Consider the following 14915-nt stretch of genomic DNA (forward strand, 5'->3'; position numbering starts at 1 on the left):
GTGGTCCGGATACTTAAAAGTGGTTCATTTTTTAGGTATAGGAATGTTGGCTTCTATTTCACCTTAACTGAGGTCGGTGGGAGGTTCGCTCGGTGGTCCGGTTGTTACTGAAGGTTTTTATCACCATATATTCATGTCTGTGGTTAGTCTATGATGTTATCATGCCTTTTAGGCATTATAGCTGGTCAATAATAGTCTGTTTGGAATTACATTCACTTAAATGCATTGATTTTCTTTATCTTGGCTGTGCTCATAAGTTGTTCGATGAAATGCCAGTATTCAAATATTCAATTTTAGTGTATTGTTTGGATAAAATATGGATCCTTGATAAATAATACACAATATACAATTTCATAAATATATTTATATTATTTAATGTGTCAAGTGTTTAACAAAAATAAATCTTTTCGTATTATACATTTGAGTAACGATAAATATGCTCATGTTGATTACCTTCATTGTAACTAATTTTTTACTAACATTTTTTGATAACCTGCTTAACTAATGTGACAATATTTTGTATTAAATTCAATGCTTATGTCAATTGAACATTTGGTGCAATTTATCATCTAAACCAAGTAGTTATAGAAACTGGGAAAAAGTCGGATTAATCTATTAGGCGTAAAGTGACAATTAAGGTAGCAAGAAGAATTCCTTATTTGCTCTCAAGTTCTGCAGATCCAATTCGTGTTATACATAGAAACTTCAAATCAAGCAACTCTCTTTTAAGTGATGCCTATGAGGTAAATTCCGCTAATGAACTTCAATTCTTAATTTCTTGATGTTTTTGTGTATGTTTAAATTCATATGGTTACTATTTTATTGAACCTGAAATGGCACGTTTAAACCCATTACTTAAAGATGTTTCCTCACTTTCAATTGTGTTTCTCTCAAAATTGGAATGTATATAGGCTTCTTCAACCACTTCTGATGTGGTGTTTCAATGCATGTTTAACTATATTGATAGGCTTTTTGTGATAGTTCGACCACAAAATATTCTATTTATGGCTTTTGGTAATCATCAAGTTTGAGAATTTTCTGACTTATATTAAAGCTTTCTACTTGCAGGTCACTATGTTTTAGATGGTGTTGCATCGAGTGCAAAATGAATCAGCAATGGTCTAGGCATTTTAAAGCAGCCAAATCAACAGTTGGTGTGGTATGTACTTTTCTTATGTCCTTAATTAGAGTTGTCAAAATGGGCGGGTGGTCAACAGGCTGTGTATAAGGTCAAAATGAACAAGGTTGGATTAGATTGACCCATTAAAATCTTTGTCTGATTTTATCAACTTCATAAATTGTTAATAAACTGTATTACTACAGAAGCTATTATTTTAGTTCAGTTTTCGTGTTTCGCCATTGTAGGTAAAGCACAATAGCTCAGTTACGCATCATCAATACTAATTTAAATAAAGGTGGACAAATTTTATTAGACAAATGAGGTGGTGACGCGCGTCCTCATTTCGTATAGGGTTCTCATGGTGACCGGATACAAGTTCCACCTGGATTCAAAACCCAAATATGTATCTCCAGTTAAGGTTTGCCGAATTGCTGATGCGAGTGTGTGGAGACTGGCAAATTGTGTTGGTGGTTTGTTGGTCAAAATTGTTGTGTGACAAGGTGATTTTAGTAACTGATTTTGTTAAATACCCGGTTTAAGCAATGAAGTAGGTCCGGTCCGCTAGCGGAGATCTGAGCCCCTAGCTAATTTCTTGATCTAAGTTTAGGCTATGGTTTCACACCCCCCGCAACGCGGGGGGTCGAGACACTAGTTTCAATTAATTATCAAATTGGAAAAGTGACGTCGAGAAAGAGAGTTGATAACTTGAATCAATTCACTTTTTTGAATTATTTATCAATATTTCACCAAACAAAAAGTCAGTGATCAGTTGCGTTTCTCTCTAAAACCAAAAGGCGTGTTCGAGTCAGATTCGGAACTGGGTTTAATTGTGTTGGCTGGAAAAATTGAACCAGTTACACCAAAGGATTTTTCAAAGACTTATAGTCGTAAAAACAAGATGGGTGACGCGAACCAAGCGAAAAAGGAGATGATCTCTGGGTCGTTTCAGTGTCCGTGTTTGACAAAAACAAACTACACGATTTGGAGTATGCATATGGAGGTTATTTTGGGGATTCATGGAGTTTGGGATGTGATTGACCCGGGCTCTAATGACGCGAAGCAAAATAACATCGCGAAGGCCCTTCTGTTTCAGTCGATTCCCGAGGAACAGATACTTCAAATCGGTAATTTTAAATTGGCAAAAGAGATGTGGGATGCCACAAAGTCAAGAAATATGGGCGCGGAACGTGTGAAGGATGCTAGACTTCATACGCTAATATGTGAATTTGATGGTTTGATGATGCAAGAAACCGAAACCATTGACGAGTACGCCTCGAGAATGACCGCGATCTCTTCTAAAGTAGCCACACTTGGACAACCGTATGAAGAATTTCTAGATACTTCAAATCGGTAATTTTAAATTGACAAAAGAGATGTGGGATGCCATAAAGTCAAGAAATATGGGCGCGGAACGTGTGAAGGATGCTAGACTTCATACGTTAATATGTGAATTTAATGGTTTGATGATGCAAGAAACCGAAACCATTAACGAGTACGCCTCGAGAATGACCGCGATCTCTTCTAAAGCAGCCACACTTGGACAACCGTATGAAGAAAGGAAGCTAGTTTAGAAATTCTTCACAAGCCTGCCAAATCGTTTTATCCAAGTTGTAGCATCCCTCGAGCAAGTGCGAGACCTTAAAACAGTTGGTTTTGAGGATGTTGTCGGGAGGTTGAAGGCTTATGAGGAGCGTATCAAAGAGCACGTGTTGCGTTCTGAAGAAGGTAAACTTTTGTTTAATAATTCTGAATCCTCTTCGAGTTCGAATCAGTTTTCACGCGAATCGAGTAGGGGGCGCGGGAAAGGTTCAAATCGAGGACGTGGTAATGGACGTGGTGGTGGACGTGGGAGTCAGAACCGTGGTTCACAAGGAGGGTCCAACGAAAGGATAAAAAGGATTACTCGGAAGTTCAATGCTTTCGTTGTGATGAATTTGGTCACTTCGTTTCCAGGTGTCCGGTACGAAGGAAAGAGAGGCAATTACATTTGGCCGAAGCAAAAGAAAAAGACCCGTCCCTCTATATGGTGCAGTGCGTTCAAGAAAAAGTGTACTTGAATGAACAGAAGGTTGTACCAAAAGATTATGAGGGTGGTTCGAACGAACAAGACTTGTGGTATTTGGATAACGGTGCGAGCAACCATATGACGGGTAATTTATATTTTTCTCTGAATTAAATAAGCATGTTGTTGGCAAAGTTAAATTTGGAGATGGGTCTTATGTTGATATTTGCAGGAAAGGGTCGCTATTGCTAGTCGGTAAAACGGGGGAGCAACAATTATTGACCGACATTTATTATATTCCTAGTTTACAAAGTAATATTATTAGTCTTGGGCAAGCAACAGAAAGTGGTTGTGATATTCGTATGAAAGATGATTACTTGTTGATGTATGATGATCAAGGAAAATTGTTGATGCGGGTTACTCAATCCAAGAATAGTCTTTATACGATTAAATTAAAGACGGGGAAACCCGTGTGTTTACAAGCCCAGATTGATAACGAGAATTGGCTTTGGCACGCAAGACTAGGACACCTAAATTTCGAGTCTATGAAACAAATGGTGAAAAATAATATGGTTGTTGGAATGCCAAAAGTAGATCAAGAAAATCAAATTTGTGACCCGTGCTTAGTCGGGAAGCAAACAAGAAAACCGTTTCCGAAGTCGGCGACTTTTAGAGCAACCCAAGCCTTGGAGCTAATCCATGGAGATTTATGCGGGCCCATTACTCCTAGTACCATAGCCGGAAATAGGTATGTGTTCGTCTTAATAGATGATTTTTCACGTTTTATGTGGACTTTTCTTTTAAAGGAAAAAAGTTAAGCGTTCGAGACCTTCAAGCGATTTGAAGTCATGGTGGAAGCGAAAAATAATGAGAAAATCAAGACGTTTCGAACCGATCGAGGGGGAGAATTTACTTCTTGTGATTTCAATCGGTTCTATGAAAACGAGGGCTTTATTCGGCATTTAACCGCTCCATATACGCCTCAACAAAACGGTGTTGTCGAGAGGCGGAACCGCACGATATTGGATATGACTCGGAGCATATTAAAAGCGAGACATGTTCCGAATTATATGTGGGGTGAAGCGGTGAGACATTCAACCGACGTGATTAATAAAATTCCAACTCGAGCGTTAAAAGACAAAACACCGTATGAGATGTTAAAACGAAAGAAACCTGATCTTAAATTTCTTAAGTGTTTTTGGATGTGTTGCGTATTCAAAAATAGTTGCGGGAAATATTAAGAAGTTTGACGATCGTTCGACTCGTCTAGTTTATCTCGGAAGCGAGAAATGTTCGGCGACATATCGTTTATACAATCCGTCGACTAGAAAAATTGTTGTGAGTCGAGCGAGTGACATGATGTTTGATGAAAAGCAAAGTTGGAATTGGGGTAAAAGTACCGAAACAATCGACGAGCAAGATCGAGCACCTGGCATGTTTTGGGTTAACTTTGGTGATGAAATTGACACCGGAGAAGGAACCATTAATACCGAAAACATCGGGTCGAGCCCTGAGTCAAACTCTACGAGTTCAAGTGGTGACGGGGGTGAAGAAGACAACGAAGAACCGATAGTCGAAAATGCTCCAACAGGCTCGGCTAGTACAAGCAACACGGTTACACCTGAGCCGGTTGTTCAGAGATCTTCTCGAGCCACTGTTACCCCAGTACATTTTAATGATTATGTCTTGAATACGAGTATGATTGATGAAGATATTTTATTGCTTGCTGATGATGAACCGATTTGTTTTGATGATGCAAAATCGAAACCAGAGTGGGTGAAAGCAATGGGTGTCGAAATTGACTCGATAAATAAGAATAATACGTGGACGTTGACCTAGTTACCACGTGGTGCAAAGGCAATTGGTTTAAAGTGGGTTTTCAAGGTTAAAAGAAACGCGGATGGCTCGCTTAATAAACACAAGGCGAGACTCGTAGCAAAGGGTTATGTTCAGCAACCCGGAGTCGATTTTGACGAGGTTTTCGCACTAGTGGCTAGACTCGAAACGGTTCGTTTATTATTATCTCTCGCAGCGAATGGAGGTTGGGAATTGCATCACCCTGATGTCAAATCCGTGTTCCTAAATGGCGAGTTAAAAGAAGAAGATTTTGATGCTAAGAGATATCGAAAGATTGTCGGGTGTCTCCGGTACCTTTTACAAACTTGTCCCGACTTGGCGTATTCGGTCGGAGTCGTAAGCCGGTACATGCAAAGCCCGAACCAATCTCATGCAACTCTTATAAAGCAAATTCTTCATTATATTCAAGGTACTCTCGGTTTTGGTATTTTTTACACTCGTGGGAAAAATGTGTTAGTTGGTTATAGTGATAATAGCCATAACATTGACCAAGACGATGGCAGAAGCACTACGGGGCACGTATTTTATCTTGGGTCTTCACCAATTACTTGATGTTCTCAGAAACAGTGTACGGTTGCACTCTCATCGTGTGAAGCAGAATACATGGCGGCAAGCGCAGCCGCGTGTCAGGCCGTTTGGCTAAGGGACTTGATAAGTGAGTTATTCGACAAGGAAATTCAAGCAGTGGTGTTACGTATCGATAATACATCAGCAATAGCACTCGTGAAGAATCCGGTTTTCCATGGAAGGACCAAACAAATTAAATCTCGGTTTCACTACATTCGAGAAGGTGTTGATCGTGAAGAAGTAAGTGTCGAGCATGTTAGCGGTGTTAAGCAATGTGCCGATATCTTGACGAAGGCTCTTGGGAGAATCAAATTCAATGAGATGCGTGAATTACTTGGAGTTGAAGACTTATCGGTTTCGAGTTCGAAATTCCGGGGGTGATTGTTGGGAATTTCGGTTCCAGACGTTACTTGGCTTTTAAGGTTAAGTAACAAGATTTAAATATGGAGTGGATAATTATAAACAATTAGATGTGCCTAGATTTAATTGTTAGTATAATTATCATGTCCTATTATTTAGCAATCCTAATTGTAGTCTAAACGTGATAGGTTAAATTATAAATACCCGTGCTTTGGGGTTTAGAGATGGTAACTGGGTAATTGAGTTTTGTTAAGTTTCTCAATAATAATATTCGTGTTTGGGTGTTAGCCAAATCAACGAGTCCGAGTCCGTGTTCGTGTTTGTGTTCCTGGTACCAATTCCATTATGGCGGACCCAGAAATTAATTTATGATGGGCGGAAATATTTAAAGGTCATTTAGCTATCTCAATTCTTCATATAATAATTTTTGCGGTCCTATTTGGGTCGGGCCGGGTCAATCATATAAAATAAGATAAGCAAATAAAGTAATATAAAATCATTTGAAAAATCCAGCGTAATACACGGGTTTAAAAGCTAGTAAAGTCATAAAACGTTATTACAAATGCATAACTAAACATACAATATTTATAAAATTGTTCTGTGTGGGTTTTCATTTTATATATGTTGATATTTATACTATATATAATACATCAAACAAGGACAAATTAAGACACCCATTTTTAAGTAATTTACAACATTTAAAGCATGAGGTACATGTGTTAGTAAGGGTAAACATGTCTTTTAAACACAATCCATTCAACTTACAAGTTTGGTCCCTCATCTTTAACCATATTATCTTTTTAATTTAACTTGTACACTAACTTCTCACCCATGGTTTTAAACGACTATAGCATTTTCATATGTTAATATTTTTATAAACAAATTGCACCATAAAAACGAACATTTTATTCTCTTTAATTTGGATATGATATTGTTTTAATTTTTTTTCATTTTAATTAAATTAATATGTTACGTGGGGGTGTTCAGTGTCGGTTTTGATGGTTTTTAAGTTAAACTTGTGAGTCCAACCGTTAATACTGATTTTTTGTCGTCCAAAACCAAACTCAACCATTGAAAGTTGAAACCGAATCGTTACTAACGATCTGGTTCCAGTTTGGTTTCACAGTTTAAACTTTAATAATAAATTTAGTTTAAAATAATTAATAATTTAAATGTACCGTCAATTTTAACTAAAAACCAACATAATATGATACTTGAGATGATCATAAATAAAAAAATGATAATTTTAGCCACATAAATGGTAAATATTAATTGAAGATCTAGGACGTGAAACAAAAACAACAAAGATTACACAAGGAATCATATTGCAATTAGGTTAAGTTACAGTCTTTTCTGGTTTCATATGGCAGGTTGCTGATATAAACTGCGAACCAACCATTCACTACGTTTTGAAAATTTTGAAATTACCAAACAACAAACCGAAAGTAAAAAAGAAAAAGAAAAAGAAGTCAAACCAATAACCGATTTAAACGATTTCAAGGTTTTAACCGAACCATAAACACTTATATTTGTACGTGATTAACAGGTTCAGAAACCCGCTGCGTCGCGCGGGCACTTGTCTAGTATTATATAGTTAACGGAAACAGAAAATGATGTAAACAAACCAAACATCGAAATGTACAATAATAAAGATAAGAATGTCACAAGTTGAAAATTTGTAAAATAAGAAAATATATATTGAAATTTACTTTTTCTAATAACTAATAAGTGTTAAATAAAAGCTAAATAATTAATTTTAATTTTAGAACTATTATATATTCATTATAAGTAGTATTCTGCACAAAAATAAAAAGTTCTCGTAATTTATAAAATACCGGATATTCATCAAATACTTTTGAACTTAAAAATGATAATTTTCTAATTAAAATCTACTATTTTAGTATAGTAGTAAAGCACATGGACTTCAAAAGAACAAAAGAACAGTTAAAAAAGGAATTGACTTTTCTAAATACTCTTTCAAGAACACTTCTCTTTCATCTTCTTTATCAAAACAAACCTGCAAACTCTACCATTTTTCTATCACAGCATCAACATTCAAAACATCATCACTCTCCATCTCCGATTATCAATATTCATTAACACAGATCCGGCGAATTAAGGAGGCCTCTTCTAAAATTTTATGAGGGGCAATCAAAATTTTCAAGTGTTAATATTTCAAGTATATTAACACACCGGAAAATAATATTAAGAGGGGCGGTTGCCCCCTTCTGTATAACGTAAGTCCGCCACTGTGAGCATGAGCATGCGAGGCAAAACTACTCGTGACCTTCTGATGCAGCGTACAATGAGAATCCGAAGACTAAACACATTGATTCTTGGAATACCCGTGAAAATCCTTCCCAAACCCCCAAATTCGACCCAAAAGTCAAGAACTTGAAAAGTCAAAAGTTATTTATTAATTCTGATCAGTGATCAGTCACATTACATTCATAACATATTAATAGAGAAGCTAAAATAGGTTTGGGCCGAAATAAACAACTAAATGCCCAACAACAGCCCAAAACAAAACACAAAAAGTAGACGAAAAATATAAAAGTGGCTCAAAAGTGTATCTGGAGGCCTTATTTCAGAAAAATAAATGGGATAACCCGCCTATGGCTGGTTACCACAACGTGGACCACGTTCCAACGGTCGTTTTGACTGGTAGAACACCAGAAATGGAGGCCCGTAGCCCCAGTTAAGCCCATTTTCGTGAAGCCCCTTTTGAAGCGCGATTTTGGGCCTCCAGAAACATAATGGCCCGGTCTTCTATACTTGGGCCCACATCACCTTCTCTGAGTGAAAGTGATGCAGTTTCGGAAGCGATCAATAGCTCGAGACTCATGATTAATCAAAGACGATAAAATGAACCAAAGGTTCAAAGAACAATGTTCTTATATCAATAAACTTAATCAAAAACTAATTAAACAAAAGACCTAACAATCATATTTATAAATAAAAACAAGTATTTGGGCCGGGGCGACTTATTGGACCGGGTCTCGCATCATACACCCCCTCTTGAAAAAAACCAGTCCTCGAGTTTTGCCTCCAGACCAAAAGCCACCTGGATCGAAAGGAACATCGACCCGATTCATATTTGCTATTATCATGATCCACCAAAATGATTCAAGTTCACATGTCGTCTCGCTCGGCTCTGGACATGTACCACCTGGGTCGAATGGAGCCCTGGACCATCTCTTATTCACAATCCACTTGACCTCCTCGAATAGTTTTAACTCCAAATATTGGTGAATAATTTTTAAGCAAGCTAAAGTCTCCGCCAACTTTTGGGATAGACCCAAATGACATCTTATTAAAGGAATAAGTATGGGATTGTTTGTTGGTGGTGAGTCTAGAACACATCCACCTGTGGACTACAATAACTTTCACATGCAGATTATGATTCACACCAACAAACTTGTTATTTTCCTCACAATCCTTATTTTTGGGAATAGCATCCTTATCTATGGAAATGCAATTATCTTCAATTTGATTTTGATTTTTCATTATGATAGGATCATAATTCACGCCACCTACCTTTTCAACTCTCGTGTTCTCCGGGATTACCATGGACAAAATTTGAGATTCCCTGGTTGTCGTGGGACTACCTAGAACCACCATACATTCTTCCTTGTCAAAATACTTATCAAACATGGGTGGTGATTCATAGACAAAATCGGCAACAGAATGATACTCCTCCTCCCCATAATACTTGTTTTCATGGAAATCAACTCCATCTTCTTTAACATTACAATTCTTGGAAATTGATTCATCACCCACAACTTCGTTAAGAATATTTTGCACAAATAAACATTCTTCTTCATCGAAATCAATCCCGTCTTCATCAAATCTGGGTTTGTCTTCCTATAAGCACTCTTCTTGATAGATCGGTTCATCGAACCAGTTTGGATAACGGCTAAACGGCTGCTGCTCTCCGTCGCCACCTTCGTCCCAGACGACGGTGCTCGACTCGGTTTCCGCCTTGCACATCTCCTGTTGTAACTCAAGATCACGGACTCGTTTTCGGAGTCGTTGAATCTCTTCAAGATCGCGGACTCGTTGTCGGAGTCGTCTGATCTTCTTAAGATCTCGTGGGTCGGAATAAACTCCACCGCTGCCTCGGTCGGCGACTCTGCGATTAGTATATTGATCTTCTCCACGAGCACAATGAATAGAAACCCCTCCTTTCGTTGCCTCTGTCGGCGAATCTACGAGCAATAAAGTATTCATCTCCATATCGAGCCATTTGAGAACCAAAAGCTCTTATACCAACTGATGCAGTTTCGGAAGCGATCAATGGCTCAAGAGGCTCATGATTAATCAAAGACGATAAAATGAACCAAAGGTTCAAAGAACAATGTTCTTATGTCAATAAACTTAATCGAAAACTAATTAAACAAAAGACCTAACAATTATATTTATAAATAAAAACAAGTATTTGGGCCGTGCCGGGCCGGGCCGACTTATTGGACCGGGTCCCGCATCAGAAAGTTTAATGTATTATGATCAATTAATTTATGTTTTGTATTAGGTACCGAGATTGGAATTGTTAACCCTTCAAGTTATTTGAATTGCAATTGTGGTTTTTTGGTGTAAAGGATTTGATTTTGTTGCACATCATATTATTGAATCGGTTTGTTTGCATAAGACATGTTAAGTTTTGTCTTACAATTACCACATGATTAATCATATATATAATCTGTTAGTGGCTTCCCACTGGTTAATAGGATTGATTAGAACCTGGAACCTAGAGAATATTCTTTTCCTCATAATTATTTGAAAACTAAATTAAAGATATTTGCTTTTAAATATTTAAGTAAAAATCGTTGAAACTAAAATTAATAGTTTTTAAAAACTGCCGTGTTTTATTTGCGGTGTTTTATTTATGTGATGTGCTTTATTTTAGAGCATCCACACAATTCTCACATAAAAATTGTTTTTTATTTAAACCCTCTTCTATATGTATACATATACATATATGATATATCTATCCCGGTCAAACTTAACATGAACGTGAAAATTTAACTCAAAGTTGTACGCACCACAAACCTTGAAATCATGTCAAGTACATGAACTAAAACTTAAATGAGTTTTCATACACACAAACATAGCCCTATCACCCTAAGTTTTCTTTCTTTTTTTTTTCATAAATAGTCTAAAATTATGGATTTACAACCACAAATATATATGTATGTTAAATAATAAATAGATATATTGAATTATGTAAAAAAAGCAAAAACGCCAACGCCCAACGTCAAAATGTTGTTTTGACTCAAATCTTGCCTGAACCCATTTTGTGTTTGAAATGTCAATATATAAATTCACACTTCTATCTATATATAGCTTTGAACAAAAGAGTGATATGTGTAAGAGAATGGGAACCTGAAAAGAATAGAATAGAAGAGAGCCCGAACCTTAATCTCTGGCAGTGTGGTTCCGTTGTTGATTGTTGAAGTCGATCACAATGGAGGTGAGCAAATGGGTATATTTGTATTCTAATTAATGTGAAAAAAAAAGTGTTAGAATAAGAATCTTCCATTTTTGCAAGTTATACCCGGCCCCAAGGTTATTCTTACTCACTTTTTGCCATAAATCTATATAAACTAGTCTTTTATCTGGCGCGTTACGCTGGACATGTTGGTAAACTCATACGGTGGTAAAACCCAAGAGTTGTGTCGATAAATCGAATCGAATTAGGTTAGTTTCAGTGACGTGTGTCATTTACTGGAATTAAAACCAAATAAAAACAAAAATATTATAAAAATTGAGGTGGACCAATGGGGTGGCATCGGTTGGTAAAACTTGAGTGTTGTTAAAACCCGACCGTTATGGCGTTGTCGATCCCGAACGTTGAGTCAGCGAGTCTATGGGAATTAGTTAGGTTTCCGTCACGTTCGTTATGGTACCGAAACTGAAAAAAAAATTGACGTTAGGATAGTTTCCGTTACGTTGACTTAAATAAAAAAGAAAATCAAAATTTAGGACTAATTTGGTGCCGCCAAGTGGCCCAATAGGGCACTTGCGACACCAAACTTATTTTTTGTTATATGGTAATCTATGTGCATCATATAACTCATATATACATGTAGCTTTGTACCCGTCAAATTATGACGGTGTATTTACATACATTTAGTTGCTATGGGCTAAGCTTGTCACGTGATACCGACACTAAATTAAAAACAAAAAATAACATATTAGAAAAACTAATTATATAGCTTAAAATTAAAAAAAAAATAACATATTAGAAAAACCAAATACATTGATTGCAACAAATTCTTTTTAAAAAGCAACATATTTAAAATATATATGGTACCCGCACGAAGCATAAAAATAATAGCAGACATTTGAAACACTATCGGCACCCGTATACGATGATAACAATAGCGGAACACGTATATATTATGATAAAAGAATTAAATATATTAAAAATAAAAAAAAAACATATACGATACTGCAAGCACCAAAACTTTATATTAAAATTAACATATTTAAAATAACGCACGGTTCCGGGAATAAATACAAACATAAGATAATAAGCGCTCAAAACAATATTAGCACTCGTATTAACATATAATACAAAATATAAAACAAATAAATAGATAACTGGTTATGTGTAACAAGACGGCAGTGCCACGTGGCCTAATGAGATATCATTGTTGCCATGGACAATGCTTTTTAAGGGTTGAGTTATAATAAGAAGATTAGTTTTCCTAAGAAAGATAGAAAATAATTTTGTCCATTCATTTTAAAATTGAATGGTTGAGATTAGATTAAAGATATCTTAAAGTGTAAAACAAAGGAAATGGCATAATAAGGATAACACATTAGTTGACTTTCTCTCTCCACATGCAAGTCACATGTCAAATATCCCCATCATTTTAAAACGCTCATAACTTTTTTATACGACATTTTTTTTTTCAAAACAATTTCACCATAATAACGAATGTTTTTTTATCTTTTATATGAGTACCATATTGCTATATAAAAATTAAAAAATAAATCGTGGGTTTTTTTACATAGTTTGTTTTATCAAAATTGTGTTTTACAAAATTGTGTTATACAAGTGTGTTTTATTTTTTCATAGTATTTTTTGCATTGTGTCTTTTACATTTTGTAATTTAATTTTGTTTTTCATTGTGTTTTTATTTTCATAGTGTTTATTCCATTGTGTTTTTTACATTGTGTCTTTTTCATTGTGTTTTTCATAGTGTGTTATTTTCCGACAAAATTTCCGAAGACTTTTCCGGCAAGGTGGCGGCGGTGGGCGGTGGTGGTTGTAGGAGATAAGTGAAAATTTAAGTGGGTTTTAATTAAGTGGGTTTTTGAAATTAAATTAAGTGGGTTTTCAATATTAATGTATTAGACAAAAATAACATCCTTCCTAGCCTTCTTAGGATAATCAAACTTCTTATTTGATCTTTTCTCTGCTTTTTAATATATAGATAAGTAATAAAACTTGTCGCATTGCGGCGACGATGTGATTCGTAAATTCGGTGGGTATCTCATTTAAGTTCTTAACGAATAAAGTCATAAACTTGTGAACGCTCAAAACAACATTGTCACACGTAGGGATGACAATGAAACCCGAACATAATGGGAAACCTGAAGCCTGAAACGTGTAACACCCGTCCCTTTGGGGTATGCGGCGAGTTGGGGTTACTTTTAAAAAATCTCATTGAAAATTTATTATGTATTTTTGTTTGATGGAATTAGATGTATCGTATGTAGAGGTGCACAAAAAACCTGTATTCAGAACCGGACCTGAAAAAATACCCAAAACCAGTTTTTTTATACCTGGGTATTCTATACCCGAAACCGGAACCGACCCTACCCGTAGGGTATGGATAGGGTATGCTTTTTGAGCTCAATACCCGTATCTGGAACCGTACCCGATTTATACCCGTAAATACCCGAAACCGTTCATACCCCATACCCATACCCGGTTATACCCGATACCCGATAACAATTTTCTAATACTCAAAATAATACATAAGTTTTTATAGTATATTTTTATGTTTACTTCACAACTTTTATGCTTAATTTTTTTAAAATGCATATTATTAAGTAAATAATTTATACTTAAGTGGATTTATGGTTTTTGTAATATAGTTTGATTATTTTTATAAATTACAAAGAAAATTTTAATTTTAAACAAATTTAAAAATGAATAAATAATTTACAAATTCAAAAACGGATATTAATACCCGGTAGTACCCGGTTCCAATACCCGAACCCGATTATACCCTACCCGGGTACATAGGGTTGAGTTTTTCTCGTCAATACCCTACCCGAACCCTACCCGATTTCTCTCAATACCCGATTTTCCAATAGCCGATCATACCCGAAACCGGTTTCATACCCGAACCCGAGTGTTAGAAAACCTGATTTATGCACCTCTAATCGTATGCAACTTGGAGCATTAGTAAAACTTCTTGTTTATTCATAACTTTAAGTATAGATGGGTTTGCACTGCACCATAGGTTAAATATTATAATTCATGAAAAGATCACAAAATTATTAACATGTTGAATAAACATAAAACTCTCTACACAAATTTAACGTACATATATTAAAATTGTTTATGAGATCCTTCATATTAACATGTTGTTGAATAAACATAAAACTATCTACACAATCTGTTTATTACATGATATGCATACTATCGTATTATCCTGTTTTTCAATCAACAAATATGCGTAACCAATATTACATCAGAATCTTGATGTGCGAATGTATATATATAAAACACAAATCGCAACTAAGCTTAAAAAATAAAATAAAAAACAAACAATCTATCCCTAGTTCACACAAACGGCAAGTGTACCGGTCGCGAAAAGCAAAGATTAGGAAAGTCCGGATATCGAACTCGAAGACACGTGAGAACAGCTCAGATTATAAACCTCAATCCAAGTCCTACCTTAATAACTAATTCATTTTATAATTTTTTTATTTTGTTTTAATTAATTTAACTAACTTACTTAACTTTACGAAACTAACGAGAAAACTTAA

The 14915-nt window shown here is 35.7% G+C and overlaps 1 long non-coding RNA gene across 1 annotated transcript; it reads left to right on the plus strand.

The window, feature by feature from the left end:
• Positions 1–663: 663 nt before the first annotated feature.
• Positions 664–1507, plus strand: LOC143604089 (uncharacterized). The gene is made up of 3 exons (XR_013148222.1): positions 664–743; positions 1069–1159; positions 1366–1507. It is a non-coding gene; the product is annotated as an uncharacterized LOC143604089 (long non-coding RNA).
• Positions 1508–14915: the final 13408 nt, after the last annotated feature.

The sequence above is a fragment of the Bidens hawaiensis genome, unplaced genomic scaffold (assembly GCF_021521415.1).
Source record: "Bidens hawaiensis isolate Kalapana, Puna unplaced genomic scaffold, B.hawaiensis_p1.1 tig00063896_1, whole genome shotgun sequence".
In the NCBI taxonomy this organism is placed as follows: domain Eukaryota; kingdom Viridiplantae; phylum Streptophyta; class Magnoliopsida; order Asterales; family Asteraceae; genus Bidens; species Bidens hawaiensis.